Raw genomic sequence first — 14,748 nt, forward strand, 5'->3', positions numbered from 1 at the left:
AAGGGTCACGAGATAAGTCTGAGGGGGTGTGGGATGATTAATGAGGGTTGGAAAGAAGAACAACTACACTTCTGCCATATACATGTTTTATTCATTTTTGGATGTTTCTCCAATTTATGCTTCTGGGGGAAATATTGGGTAAATTTAACTCTTTGGGTAACATCTTTGATGGAACTATACTAGCACCTCACAGGCATCTGCAAAGTGACAAAGGGCCCAAACTAGACAATGGTTTTTCCTCAGGCGTAACAAGCCAAAAGATTTAATTTAATCGTCTTTGTTTTTATGTAAAATTATAATCTGAAAAGTAACTAGTAACCATAGTTACAAATATATAAATGGAGTGGAGTTAAAAGTAAAATACGTACCTCTGGAATGTAGTGGAGTAGAAGTACAAAGTACTAGTACAGTACATGAGTAAATGAACTGAAGTACATTTTTATTTATATGGCACCAAATCACAACAGTACTCTATAATATTATTTACAGAGACCCAACAGTTCCCATCGTGAGCAAGCACTTCAGGCAAGTCGCTGTTTTTCCAAGTTAAAAGAACGTTTTACATCAACAGGGGCAAAATGTGAATGACAGACTTATATATTAAATTAACATAAATCATGAATGCTTCATGAAAGTTGTCTTTACTACATGTTCCTTGTTATAATGTAATAATACAAGATGGTCTTGTTAGTGTCAATTAATGCAAAAGCAAAAAACTGTATATTGTCATGTAGTATAAAGCAGTTTATACAGTAGCGATATAAATAAATCTTAAAACTGATACGACATGTTTTATTCAGGATCTCTCATCTCACCATTATATTCCCACAAATATTTTAATTATCTATGATAACAGTGATGCATTTAGTCCTTCCAATAATCTCCATCCTGAAATGCATTATGTCAATGATAGTGTTTCAGGAAATTCATCTTCTTACCAGCACACGATATATTCAAATCAAGAGCCAGAAAGAATCTACTGGAAAAATTAATAGCACGGGTCATGAAAAAGTGAGATTGGTTTTATGTAAGTAGTGTGTTAGTTTTATGCAAATAGAGTAAATGCTTCGAATGCATGAAACTAATTTGAACACATTTGAAAGCCACTTCATGTGACTAATTGGGATGGAATACATCGATGATCAGTGGACATTAAAGAGAAACCATTTAAGTTATAATAACTCGGTGTTTGCTAACGAACCAGTATACCCTCATTTGAAGATAGCCCTTTTAATCATTTCACCATTTTATGTCATCAACAGCCTCTAAGCCATCCAGTGAGAGTTTCTGTACATGCTCTTCCCCTGTTTTATTTATTTCAGTTCAGAATAACCAGGGATTCAATGTCTGATTTCATCCACAGAAATAATACTTCCCCATATCTCTCTTACTTCCTTTTATACGTTTGTTATCTTTTATTATTATTGTTGACACTCTTTAGCTGAGGATTAAAATAAGTTGTTGATTATTCTTTCTATATTGTACAAGAGGTCTGATTTTTGTTTTTACTGGCAGTCAGATTTACGCTCAACAGTCCTGCTTTCTGTTCATGAATGCCCCGCTTAGAATTGAAACACGTGTGACCAATGACTTTTAAATATGACAAAGCCATTTTGTTAACTTTAACAGCTGCATTTATTTATTAATCAAAATTATTTATCAACATTTCTGATCTGTTCTTTTGTATAGATCATAAAGCTTTTAAAACTACCAATGCAGGTTTTCACCTGTTAGAGATGAGCCATCACCTTCCCTAATGAATGATGTGAGAACTGTCAGCTTCAGGGTGCCATGTAGATTAGATATCAAGTAGAACTTTAAACTGGCTGCCATTTTTACAATCTGCTCTGAAGTCTGTACACATTGTCTTGACAGACACAAGGCCACTGAGCCGTGCCTGGTTTACCAAAAGCATCTTGCTGCCAAAATCATCTTTTTCTTCATAAACCAGGACTGACGGAGAGGAAAGATTGGTTGTGTCCTATCTCGAGCCCATGGACAGGAACCGTGTGAATTCTAAGTTGGTTTTGACAAATTGGTTTGTGGGCACTCGAGCATATCAGACCTGACTACAATCCTGGTCTCCCACATGGATCATAAAACATCTGCCCAGGTGGTTTTTCTCCCTGTGGGTCTTGATCACAACAACTTCTTTCAAGATGGTTATTAGGGTAAGAAAATAGGGGGAAAACAAAATTCTGCTTCACAAAACTGCCTTTTTTAAAAGAAAACATTTTTTATGTTTTAATCTTTGTTTGTTTGTCTGAACAAAATCTCTAAAAATGCTCTAATATAGCAAAAAACCTCTCAATGTAAAAAACCTGTAAGTACTGCAAGTACTGTAGCTACTGCTTTATATTAAGGATTCAGAAGCAGAAAAAAGTTTGGAAAGAAATAAGAAGAATGTTGTTTATCACTACATTTGACCTATGAGGATGCAAATGTTTTGCAGTAATGTAATATTTGATAAAATGATAATATTCATATATACGTCTCTTGGTCATCATGCAGATAGTTTTTTTTTTTTTTACCTTGGTTTTGAGATTCCCCCTCCACCCCACCACAGTGGAGGTGAGTCTCTCTCCACTTAAAAATGTGTTTTGCTTATTGTTGCCTCACTTGGATGTTTGACATTCACTGTGCAGAGTGATGTTTTGTAGAGTTTGACACTGTAAAGCTAATTACATATGAGGAACGTTGTCTGTGTCCAGCAGTTACATTTACGAATTTAACATGGACAATATTTTAATATTCAGGCAGGGGGATTTTTTAACAAAGTAACTGGACTTTTTTGGGGGGAAAAAACACCTGAGATACAAAATATTTCCTATTGAAAGCAGTGTATTTCTTAACATGTCTGCAGGATATCTTTTAGATTCCAGAGTCAGTGTCCTTGAAACTCTGGATACTCCGTAGACTCCGTAGACTCCGTACTCTCGTACTCCGTAGACCTCACTGTCAACATTTTTTATGAGGGTTATTTCTTTGTTAGAATGTTACAATGAAAACTTTTGACAGTGAGGTATGTGGAGTATCCAGAGTGATTATTCAGAATAACAGGGAAAAAAAGATATTGCTCATTTTCAAGGCAGTGAACACAGCAAACCAGATCCTATTTACCGTCATTGTACTGTAAAGGCAGCAGACACCCTTACAAACCCCTCTTTTCCTGCCCCTTAATCATAATATTACATTTCTATATGTAATTTGACTGAACCCAAGTCAAATTTAGAATATACAATATTTAAGAACATTATCATCATGTTCTTCACTTCATCTCCTCAGATCTGTCTTCCTTTAGCTGTCCACCAGATGGACTCAGACTTTCTCTCCCCATCACTTGACTGCCCCACACACCTGTTCCCACTTCTCATCAGCCCTGCAGTCACCACCAGCTCTCCACACCTGCACCTCATTCCCTAATCAGCCTGGCACCGAATATACCAGTTCCCCTCCTTTGTTCCTTGCCAGAATGTGTCGCTCTGCTCCTGTGTGCGTCATGTTTGGGATCCCGGTTTCTGCGCGCGTCACCTGCATTTTGACATTTTGCCGGTTTGTTGGACTTTGGATTCCTGCCTCTTCCTGAGTGGATTTGTTTGGATTGCCTCCTCCAGTTTTGACCAAAAGATCAGGTAATAGGTTAGACTGCAAATAAAACAAAAGAAAGTTATAATTAAATAACCACAAACTAACTGCCTCACAGTGATCCTGTAGCTCTGGGAGAGCCCTTTTCGCCTGGTCTGTAATCCTTGTAGATATTTAGAAACCTGGGCAAATAAATCTAAAAATGTTGCCATGGATACTGTGAGACAAATATAGAATATAAAATTTTGAAATAACTTTTTTCTTTTGTAATTTGGGTGAGCTGTTTCATTGACTGTCAGAAGAGGAAAAGCTAATTGGACAGGCAAACGAATCAGAAATCACTGCTGAACTGACAAATTTGGTTCCTTTTTTAAAAGGAAGATGACAACTGAGAAATGAAGCAGTCATCACAAAGACCTGCAACCTGCAGCCCTGACACTCTGAAATGAAACACTATTCGCTACAATTTCCAGACATCACTGTCCCATGAGTAGACAGCAGACGAAAAACATAAAAGGAACAAACTCAGATGCACTGATTGAGGACGAGCTGCAGCAGTGGAAAACCAGAATGCGCCATGTCTCATTTGATGCTGTGGATTTGTTGCCTCATCCACCACTACTTTGTTTGGGGAGTTGGGGATTTGTGGTCAGGGATTACAGCAGGCCACAAAGGCAGCTTCTGAAGCAACCGATAACAGCAGGCAGTTGCTCCGGCTGAGAAGAAAGACCAGTAGTTGGAGTCCCATACATACAAATCCAAGTTCAATGACTAACACAGATATTTAACCACAGGATGGGACAGCCAGTGTTGTACCGGTTCACACTTAAAAAGAACAAGTTCAAAGTTCAGTTCATACAGATGAAAATGAACTAGTTCACGTTCATTTGTTCTGTTTTTTTTTTTTTTAAATAGGCCGCTATTCTTTCATAGAACCTCCTTCTACCCATCCATCACCAGCCCCAAATCATTGCCACTCCCAAACTAAGTGAATTATTGTACACCACTGAAGAATCGCAGACATGAGTTACATTTAAAATCTGTATATAAATATAATCCGTCTGAGTCTTCACTTGTTTGTTAATAAATCTGCTTCGATTGCTCAAACCTACTTCAGCAGTAGTCGATGCGTCTGTACCGCTACTACCAGCCATGCTGTGGAGACGCCCCGTCTAGCCCTGTTGTCAGCAGCGGGGGTGCACAAACAGTTAGAAAATAAACTGTTTGTGTCTGCATTACCCGATGGCTATATTGTTTTTTTGACAAAATTGAAACGGACTAATTTACTGTGGTATTATGGTTGTATTCGTAGCTTTCACCCTGTCCCTCTTGTTCCTTATGTCAATTTACTTTTCCCTTTTCCACCTCTTCTAATTTTTTCCCTCAGTTTTTTACTTTTCTTATTAACGTGTCCCTTTGCTGTTGTTTCTCCCTGCCTTTCCTTCACTCTTTGCCCTTCCTCCCTCTCTCCCTTTTCTTCCTCTCCTTCCCCTCTATCCCTTTCTGCTTCATACATTAAACGAACTGACAATACAGATCAAATTTGTTTATAAATAAAGATGTCACTTATCTGAAACTGTTTTAAAGAATCTTAAGCTTATCTGAGATAGTATAGTCCAGGGTTGACCAGTCTAGGTATAATGGTTTTTGATCTGCACCTGGTTTAGACTACTCGACTGTCAACGTGTTGATGTTCCAACCCATGAGTCCTCAGTTATAACTACATCATTACATGTCTCCTCAATACTACTATTGATTATTACCAGAGTTATTAAATTATTTTTCTGGTTACACAATCATTCAATAAGAGGGAACATTTATGTCAAAAGGTCTGTTCACTGCACTCAACTCCTTCTGACCTCCCACTGAGAAACATACCTCTGTTAAATGTCACTATAACACTGCTAATCAAAAGGGGAATCTTGTCTGTCCTTAAACATCAGGATTGCAAGGTTTTTTCTTACTCCACGACAGCAATGCCTGAACAGGCAAGATGAGAAACCTTGCTCAGGTTCACAGCTGAAAAGACTTTCTGTGATCAATCATAAGTCAACGTCCTATCTATACTTGAGCATCAAGCTATAATAGGCATGTAAAGATATGTCCGTACAATACTGAAGGAAAACCTGATTCTACCTGATCTAACTGGATCGGTTTTCCCGGTTCAAAGGAGTGTGCACCCTTGCAGAAAAATGTAGGATCTAATTATAATAATTATGCTGTTCTGGGCAATTTACCCACTTTCACCTCATATGATTTTGAATGTTGCAGTCAGGTATGGAAAGCAGAGATAATCATTTATGCTATTGGAAAAGGGGAAATTGTATTTGTGATTTTCTTTTTTTAAGTTATCCCACAGGTAACATACCTGTTAAAGGTGACTTTTGAAGTTGTTATAGAGTATGTTTAAGGACATGACTGTGTGTGTTTAGGGGTGAATGGTCAGGGGTTGGATGGGTGGACTGTTTGGGGAGGGGGTGGTGCAGCATCAGCATCAGCGCCCATGACGTCACCACAGTTTAAAGTGGGCCGCGCTTCACCCAGTGAAGGAGAGGAGAGAGAAGAGGGAGGAAGCAGCGGAGGTTCCTCTCACAACACCTGACTCCTGCGCGGCGCTGTGTGTTTAAAAAATGCCGATTTGAACTCCCAAGAAACTACCCGCTCTTGCCTACCTGCATTTTGAGTTTCTACACTGATTAAAGATGGAAGACCGTGGTACATCGTGGACACACTGAATTATGTTTTGTTGAGGGCGATAACTTTAAATCTCAAGTCTCCCGACGGGTGAGTTCAAATGCTTTTCCCTGAAAACCGAAAGGAAAAAAAACCCGGGCTTGATCTAATCGGCAGAGGATGCTAATGATGCTGCAGCAGGCATATCATTACTATCGACAGTATCAGTGGTGATAAAGGGCTTTGCAGATGTTTGTTAAAAGAGACCAATTGGTTTGGTTGTATTTGTGTTTGTGTTGTTGAAGCGGCCCGCAGTAACTTGGGGCGCAGTCTTCTGGCATTTGGAAAGCGCTGCTCTTGGCTGGTTGATGTGACAAATTGTGCTTTCTATTTAATTAGGCTATTGGCGAGTCTATCCCATAGAAATGTGCGTACTGTGCCAAAGAAAAGGGCTGTATCATCCCGGAGAGTTTTATACTCTGCTGCAGCTATGTTTTGTATTGTTATTTTCTTGGTTTTTTGTTGTTGTTATTTTTGCATGGCGCGTAGCCTGTGTATTCTGCCAGGAAAACTATTAGTTTGAAGAAATAGTGATTTAAAAGCCTGTTGTAATGCAGTACATGCTAATGAAATAGAAGCGTGTTACAGGATGCATCAGCAGTTGGTTTGAACTGCTTCCTTACAAGTTTGGATTATTTTCTATCTCTAGAAATGGTTTTCCTGTTTTTGATAAGTTTGATGACAGTAGCTGATCACCATCTCTCATTTCTGGGCTCCTATTAAACATAACATTTGACATTAACATCGGTTAAAGTGTAGCCTTTCTAACTACAATGCCACATTGTCTTTCTCAGTCTATGACTGATTCCTTAAGGACAATTTAAGATAATGTTTTATCCTTCAAAGTCAAGGATGATGAGTGAATCCAGCGGCAGTGATGAACATTTTGATCGAGTCTAGAAGAAAGAGCACATGCAGTATGTTATGTCACTCTGGAGCCACTAGATGACAACAGAGTGCAAGCTAAAGCAGCTGATTAAACTTGCATTAGTCTATTAGTCAATGAGCAGATCTGCACCATGGTTTAATAATGAAATCATTACTGCTGTTGATTTCCTTTGTGGAAAAATAAACAGACCGTGAAGCATTTTTGTAAAATCAATACTTTTTATCAAATCACTTGCAGATACATTAGGTGCGCGCACACACACACACACACACACACACACACACACACACACACACACACACACACACACACACACACTGTCATTTGGAACAACTGGAGCCTTACAGTAGGTAGTGTTGTTCTGCCCTGCTGGAACTGCATACATTGTAGCCCTGCTCCGCATGGGTCCCTGCATTATAGCAATTTGTCATGAAGGCATTTATTATAAATGCAACTTGGCATTACAGCAGTTTAGGTTTTATTTTGAGTCCAAGACTGACACTTTGAGTATATAAGTACTTCGAGACATTATGTTCTCAAAAATTAAGATTTGCTGTGTGTTTCTTTTTGTTGACTTAATTTCTTTAAGACATTTTTTTATTTTATTTTTGTCTTGTGGTATGTAATGGCTACACATAATCACAATCTAGCGTTCGTTTTTTTCCCCTCCAGATAACTACACAAACACATTTATTTGCATTCACAAATAAATAATTCAAATACAACTTACAGTTGTTTCCTTTGTAGTTAGACGATCAGTTTCACAATCACAACTGTTTAAATGAAGCACCAAACAAAGCCAGCTGTGACTTTGGCCCATTATGACCCTTCACAAGAACACTGAATGTGAACTAACATCTTTCACATTCTCGTTTTCCTTTGCTTATGACTTCCATGTAGCTGTAACTTAGACTGTAAAACTAGATGATTAAATCCACACTGTCCTGTAACTGTATTTCCAAAATGTAAACTTCCTATGAGCAAAAGCACCTTGTTTTTCACATTTTTTATTTACTGTAGTGGGAAAAAAATCTGAACAAAAATAATTTGATATATTTTTTATACTAATTTGTATAGGCAGAGTTTTGTTTAGTGGACCCACATACAGTAGTTTCAGTCTGTCAGGATATACTTTATTATGTACTTGGAAGTACTGAAACATGTTCAGTCAGCTTTAAAGTTATTTTTCCCCTCCAGTAAAGTGGCTGTTCATTAAAACATGTGATCTATAGGTTGCAGTTGTTGTATACAATCTGGTGGTCCGCCAGGGCCAGGGCTGGTTCAAGCTGTGATTTCATACAACTTTTTGAGAGGTCATGCTGCCAGAAAACAAATTGACACTCAGTTCAGCTCTAGTGGCTTCAGCTCTCAGTAAAGCCAAGGACGACATTTACCTCTGAGACGGTGTGAAATCTGATGTTGTCTAATGAGAAGCAAGCAGACACATCTTTGTCTCATTTTCTGAGCTGGCCCAAAGTGACGGATCCTTCAAGGGCACATAAGTGGCTTGTGTATTTATTTATTTTTTTGTGCGTGCACTTTACAGTCTAGTAAACCTTCTCAACTGGAAATCCCAATGTTTGGCTCAATCAATATGTTTAATTAGTGCTGATTAATGAAAGTGTGTGGCTGTGGAAGGCTGACAGCTTTCTCACTTCACAAGGACACATTCTATTGGCAACCAGGGAGAAATTGCTTTCCATGGTAGGAATTTTATTGTACATAGCCATTCACAATGTAAATTAGACATAATGAAAGAATATTTGAGATAAGAGTGTAAGTACATTTTACATTTCTCTTTGATTAAGAGGACACACTAATTCATTCTTTAATTATTCAATAAATGCAATTAACTCCTGATAAGTTGCTGATTTGGACCCATGCACTCAATAGTCTCTTAATCACATGTGAATTAAAAGATTTGGAAACACTTATTAGTATATATGCTGAGAAGTAGTTTCCCCCACAGGTCAGATATGCTGTTGGCAGTGGAAGTAGAAGCTGTGTGTATAGAGTGGGTTGGATCCAGTTCAAAAGGACAAATCATGATAGTCAACTCACTGTTATAAACTTGACACTGATTTTGAGAACTACACATGAACACCTCAGTGACCTGTAATATTCAAAGGCAGAGTTTCTTCTGGAGTTTGTTGCTTTTGAACACTGTTCTCTGTCAGAGCCCCTCAAAAGTAACAGCTCCAATGACCTTTATTCTGCAAATTAAGCTGTTTTTGCTTCGCGCTGACTGATAGATCTTATTATTTCAGCAAAAGTGCATTGAGTATTGAGCAAATACCCTGGAGCCATAGAAACTACATTAACAAAAGTTAATGAAATATACGGAGGCAGGACCTGGACTTTGCTTTACTTTTGAAAGCTGTGGCATTTACATTTTGCACGTCTATGGAGAGGGAATGAAAACAATAGAACACAGCATACGCCCTCATCTCATCTCTTACTTGTCTATGTAAACACATTTATGCTGCAGTCTATAGTGTATTATTTGACTATAAGCTGCAGAAACACGTCTGTTTATGTTCTTTTTGTCATGTATTTTCTTTGCTTTGAATCTGGATCGTTGAGAAAAGTCATGGCCGTGCATGTTTTGCATCACAACAAAGTTAAACAAGTGCAAAGTTGTACTAAATTTTTAAGGCCACAAAATTTTGCTCCTAAAACAGCAAAGCTAGCTGGCATTGAAAAATAAGAAGAAATCTGCAATTTAGATTCAGCTTTAGTTCTATGTTAGCTGTCCCAAAGGTCTGACCATGTCTGCATCTGATTATGCCTGCATGCATTTAATTAATAATTCGACAATGCACGGCATTGATGTTGGTCAGCCAACAGTCTGCAGGGGAATAGATTGCCTGAGCCTGATATCCAGCCACAGCCTCTTAACCGAGGAGCAGAAACGATGAGCTCAGGCAGATTTCAGATACAGGAGCTCCGGCGTGGAGCTGCGTTAATCCCCCCTCCCTCAGGTGCAGCCACTCCTGGGGAGAAACACCACGGACTACAGCTCCCCACTGATGCTTGGCCGCGCTCTGATTAATGCACTCATCAGTTCTTTTCTTGTTTGTTTTAATGACAACCATGTCCCTTGTGGGAATCTGGTGACTTTTTGCAAATACTGCTGATGCATCTGCTTACACCTGCCACTTTTTTCTTCCTTGTCTCGTGAAAGGACTGCTGCCATAAAGCCTGAGTCTTTTGACATGACTAGGCTGTTAGTTACAGTGCAGGGAACCACACGACACATTTTCCACCGGAGATACAGGAAATACATGAGCAGTGATAAGATCTCAGCGTGTTGGGATGTGTTGTGCTTTGTTGATAAGACTATTATTCATCATTATGCCTTAGACAGCAAAAATCCACTCTCTATCTCAGGCATATGCTTTTTTATGCATAGTTTATTCACTGCTTTACTGTTGCAGATGAGTTAAACTGGCTTTTATTACCAGTTACTGTGGAGTTTAGAACAGATTTAATCACTTATTTAGACTTCAGAGAAACCAAAGATATTCAGTGAGCATCTTACATTTTGGCTTTTCTTCTGAGAACTGAGGCTGTTGAGCAGATGTAGAGAATTGAAATATGGTCCTCTCAGAAATATTCGGAAATTTAATATTTAATGTTGACTTGACGGCATCGAAAAGGCACTCAGAGACACTACTTGTGTTTTAAAATGTTGGAGAAAATCAGTGAAAATGGACGTGATATATTTTAAAAAAGTCCCATGAAACGTCAAATAGAAGATGATTCATGGATCAAATGATGAGACTGTTTTTAATACTTGATAAATAAAACATCTCAACAAATACCCTTCCCTATTTAAACAGAGGTTAAACACACACAAATATTTCCCAGCATCCCACAGTGTGAACTTTGCATGGGTCCTAAATCTATTGAAACTTGGTAGATTGTTTCCTCAGTTTCAAACAATATTCAATCAGACATGTGCTAACATGAGAAAGTCTTAGTGTGTGAGCTTCGACGGGAAAAATGAATTTGGAAAAGTCTCATGAAGTTTAACACTAATCTTTAAAGAACCTGTAATTATCACGAAACACTGACCTGAACATGAGCTCTCTTGAGGCCGCTCGATTGTTACGTAGGTGTTTCAATAAGCGCCACAGTGAGTCCTGTACGTCTCCGTAGGCTAGCTGACAAGGTAATTATTATTCCCATTTCATTTTATACAGTAATTCTGCAACATGATCGATGATGGATGATCGTCATCCTGACAAATGCAGACAGGGAAAACTTGTGGTCATGCCACATTTGTCTGCCTGTATGTGATTGATGATTAAAGTGGACAAATGACTCACCGTGCTCAACTGTCCACTAATGGTGTGATGCCTATTAGAGTGTGATACCTTGCCTCTGGCATCTTTCAGAGAGGGACCTCATCATAGTATCTTCTCTCGCTGTCTGTTTCTGTGTATGTCTCAGTGTGTTTATCTGGGTGTATAAATATAATCACAGTGGAGCTGATTACCGTGGAAGTGAAATTTGATTCAGACACAGAAATGCTTACTTGCATACACTCAGCTACACTGCTGCATCGTACGGCGACCTGACACATAACATATTGCTGCCACATCCCCATCACATGCTGTGCTACTCCTGTTTAAAAAATGTTGCAGATGCATCTCCTCTCAGCTCCTCTGATCAGTTCTCGCGAGCAACTCTGGACCATTTCCAGTGCAATGTGATGGATCTTTGTGTTATCAGTGAGGCACTTTGAGCCCTATAACATAAAGCCCCTGCGCTTATTCAGCACCCGGGTACCTTGCTTGTGATCAATGGCCAGCAGTCAGGACAGTGAATGGAGCACAGATTGAACCACATCTGGGATTTGGATGCTGAATAACTGCCTACTCAACAGCGGTGACTCATGAATAATGCACCAGCAAGCAGAGTGTCTCATCTCCTTTGGCCTCTCACAAGCAATGCTTTCGCACTCAGACCTGTCCAGAGAGCAGAAGGTCAGGGCACAAATACTTGGCACCCCCAGCAGCAGCACCAGCACCAGCACCAGGCAGTCCTACCTGGCACGGCTGTGGGACAGTGGAGAGCATAATGGAGTGGAGGCTGAAAGAGTATCAGGTAAAGGTTGTGATGGTGCAGAGGAGATGTGGCAAATTTTACAGCAGTGCTCATTTTGATTCTGTTTGTATGGAGTCTTTTTTTTTATATAGCACCAGGCAGTGTATGCGGAGATGGCAAGGAAAACTGTAATCAAGCAGGCTTATGTTGTTTTTCTAGCATTGAGGCCATGGATAGAAAGCAGGACAGAGCAGTCTGACATCACGGATATCATTGATTTCAAACAGGTTTCCAGTACATATAACATGATGTATATATCTACATTGTTTGCACTGCAGGCTAATAATTTTGCTGCAAGTTTGAGTGCATATTTTGTTTATTTTGCATGTTGCATTACATGATGATATTTACACTATTGTGATGTATGACACAATTACATGCTAGTATTACAGAGTACAGGGAAAAAGAGACACAGGATAAGTTTTAACAATGTGAGCCTCTAATGAAGCGGGTGATTTATAACGAATACATTTGAGTGCATTGTTTCTTCAGCCCAGTGGTTATATTCTGTGTCCTAATGATTGTACAAGCAAATTCCTAATGACTTTCACTGGATTTATGTGTATTTTGGGTTTTCACCACCAGTCTCCTTTTGACTTATTTAAGTCTGCCACATCAGTGATGAAAATGGGCATTTTCTTCTTGTGTTCATCAGGCATGCTGAACACAGCCACACACACTCCTCTCTTTTGTTCATTTTTTTTTAATGCATTCAGTCTAAGTAGGCGTATTTTGCTCAAGTGGATTCAAGGACATTTAAAAGGCCATGGTGGCAAAAATTGGGCATACATCTTTAATGCAAATCCCGTTGATGGAGCTCTCATTTCACCAAATTGAGATCACCAGGTTGCACGATGGCCAGGCTTAACATGCTGCAGGAGCATATTTTCAGATTTAATAATCATGATGATAAGTCATTCCTCTTTCAGTCATTGACTAGTGATCCAGAAGGTTAATGTGCTACACTAGCAGAGGGAGTAAACCATTCATCTAGAGAGGGATGTGGGGGATGTAGCTTTTAGTGGAACATAAAGAATTAATATTTTATTTTAATTGGTAATTTTCATAGAAATTCCACTTAAGTATACACACATTCTTCTTGTGAGAGATCCTACAGCTTCCCACAGTGAAGTCTTGCTTATACTTGATTGACTGAAACACCAAAAACTGTAGTACATTAGTGGTGGGAAATAACCAAGTACATTTACTGAAGTTCTGAAATACTTCAGTAAATGTGCTCAAGTTCCACTCCACTATTATTACTACTATTTCAGAGGGAAATATTGGGCTTTTTGCTCCACTACATTTATCTGGCATCTACAGCTGCTAGTTACTTTCCAAAGGTTTTTACATAAAGAATTAAACTGTATGATAAGCTTATGAAATACAACACATTGTTAAAGCTTAAACTGGTTGTCCCAACCGTTTTGACTGGTGATCCTATATAAAAATACTCATGTCACTGTCCATTGTGAATATTGTGAATCCTTGTCATGTTTCAGATGAGGTTTTAGATTTCCACCAAAAAGCCATCTTCCCTCTGAATTTCTCACAGGGATTAATTTCAAAAGATGTTTGAATTATCCAGTGATTTACAACGAATCAAAGATTGGGGAAAAAGTTCAAAACATGAAAACAATTTGTGTGACAGTTTCTTTTCTCTCTTGTGACCCTCTGGTGGCGTCTTGACCCGTAGATTGGTAAACACTGCTAAACTACTGAACTGTATATAAAGTAATTAACATGAACTCCCCCTCAACGAGCTACTATAGTAAAATGCCGCTTGATGCATCAGTATCAACAATCTAATAATGCCAGATAGAACAATATACTATTTTGAAAACGCTTCACTACTTTTGTTTGAGTAATGTTTTGAATACAAGCATTTTAACATGAACGTATTGGTACGGGACAGGATCTGAATACTAGGTCCACCACTGCACCAGTGCATACAGTGATCAGCACATATTCACTGTATGTGTTATATGTTTTCCTGAGTGTACGCTGAATGTGTAGTTGAGCTCCTTCAGTTCAGTGTCCTGTGAGATCTCAGAGGATCGCCTGCGTAGAAAGCGAGGTTCATTCAGGCGCAGTGGCTTTTCTCTTGTTTGAAACTCCCCCCACCCCCCCTTCCTTCCTCGTCTGCTTCACACACCGCTTACTCTGCGACATTTGGGACGAGTTTCTCACTGCTTGGCTTCTCACATCTTGGACACTGACACAAAATAAATGAAGACACAAAGAAGACACAAGGTTCAGAGTTGGAAGGGGTTGGTGGCTGAGGTGTGAAACTATTGGGGTGTAAAATTGCCCTGGCAGCCGTGCTGTTGTTTCAGCATTTCATGGTGAGCTGCTGCGTCCCTACTTGCCTGTTCAGTGCCTTCTTCCGTCCACCTTTTTTCATTTGTTTTTCTGTCCACACCGTACCT

This window comes from Seriola lalandi, unplaced genomic scaffold (genome assembly GCF_002814215.2).
Source record: "Seriola lalandi dorsalis isolate HSWRI2012SDOR001 ecotype SW California unplaced genomic scaffold, Sedor1 jcf7180002054682, whole genome shotgun sequence".
Lineage (NCBI taxonomy): Eukaryota > Metazoa > Chordata > Actinopteri > Carangiformes > Carangidae > Seriola > Seriola lalandi.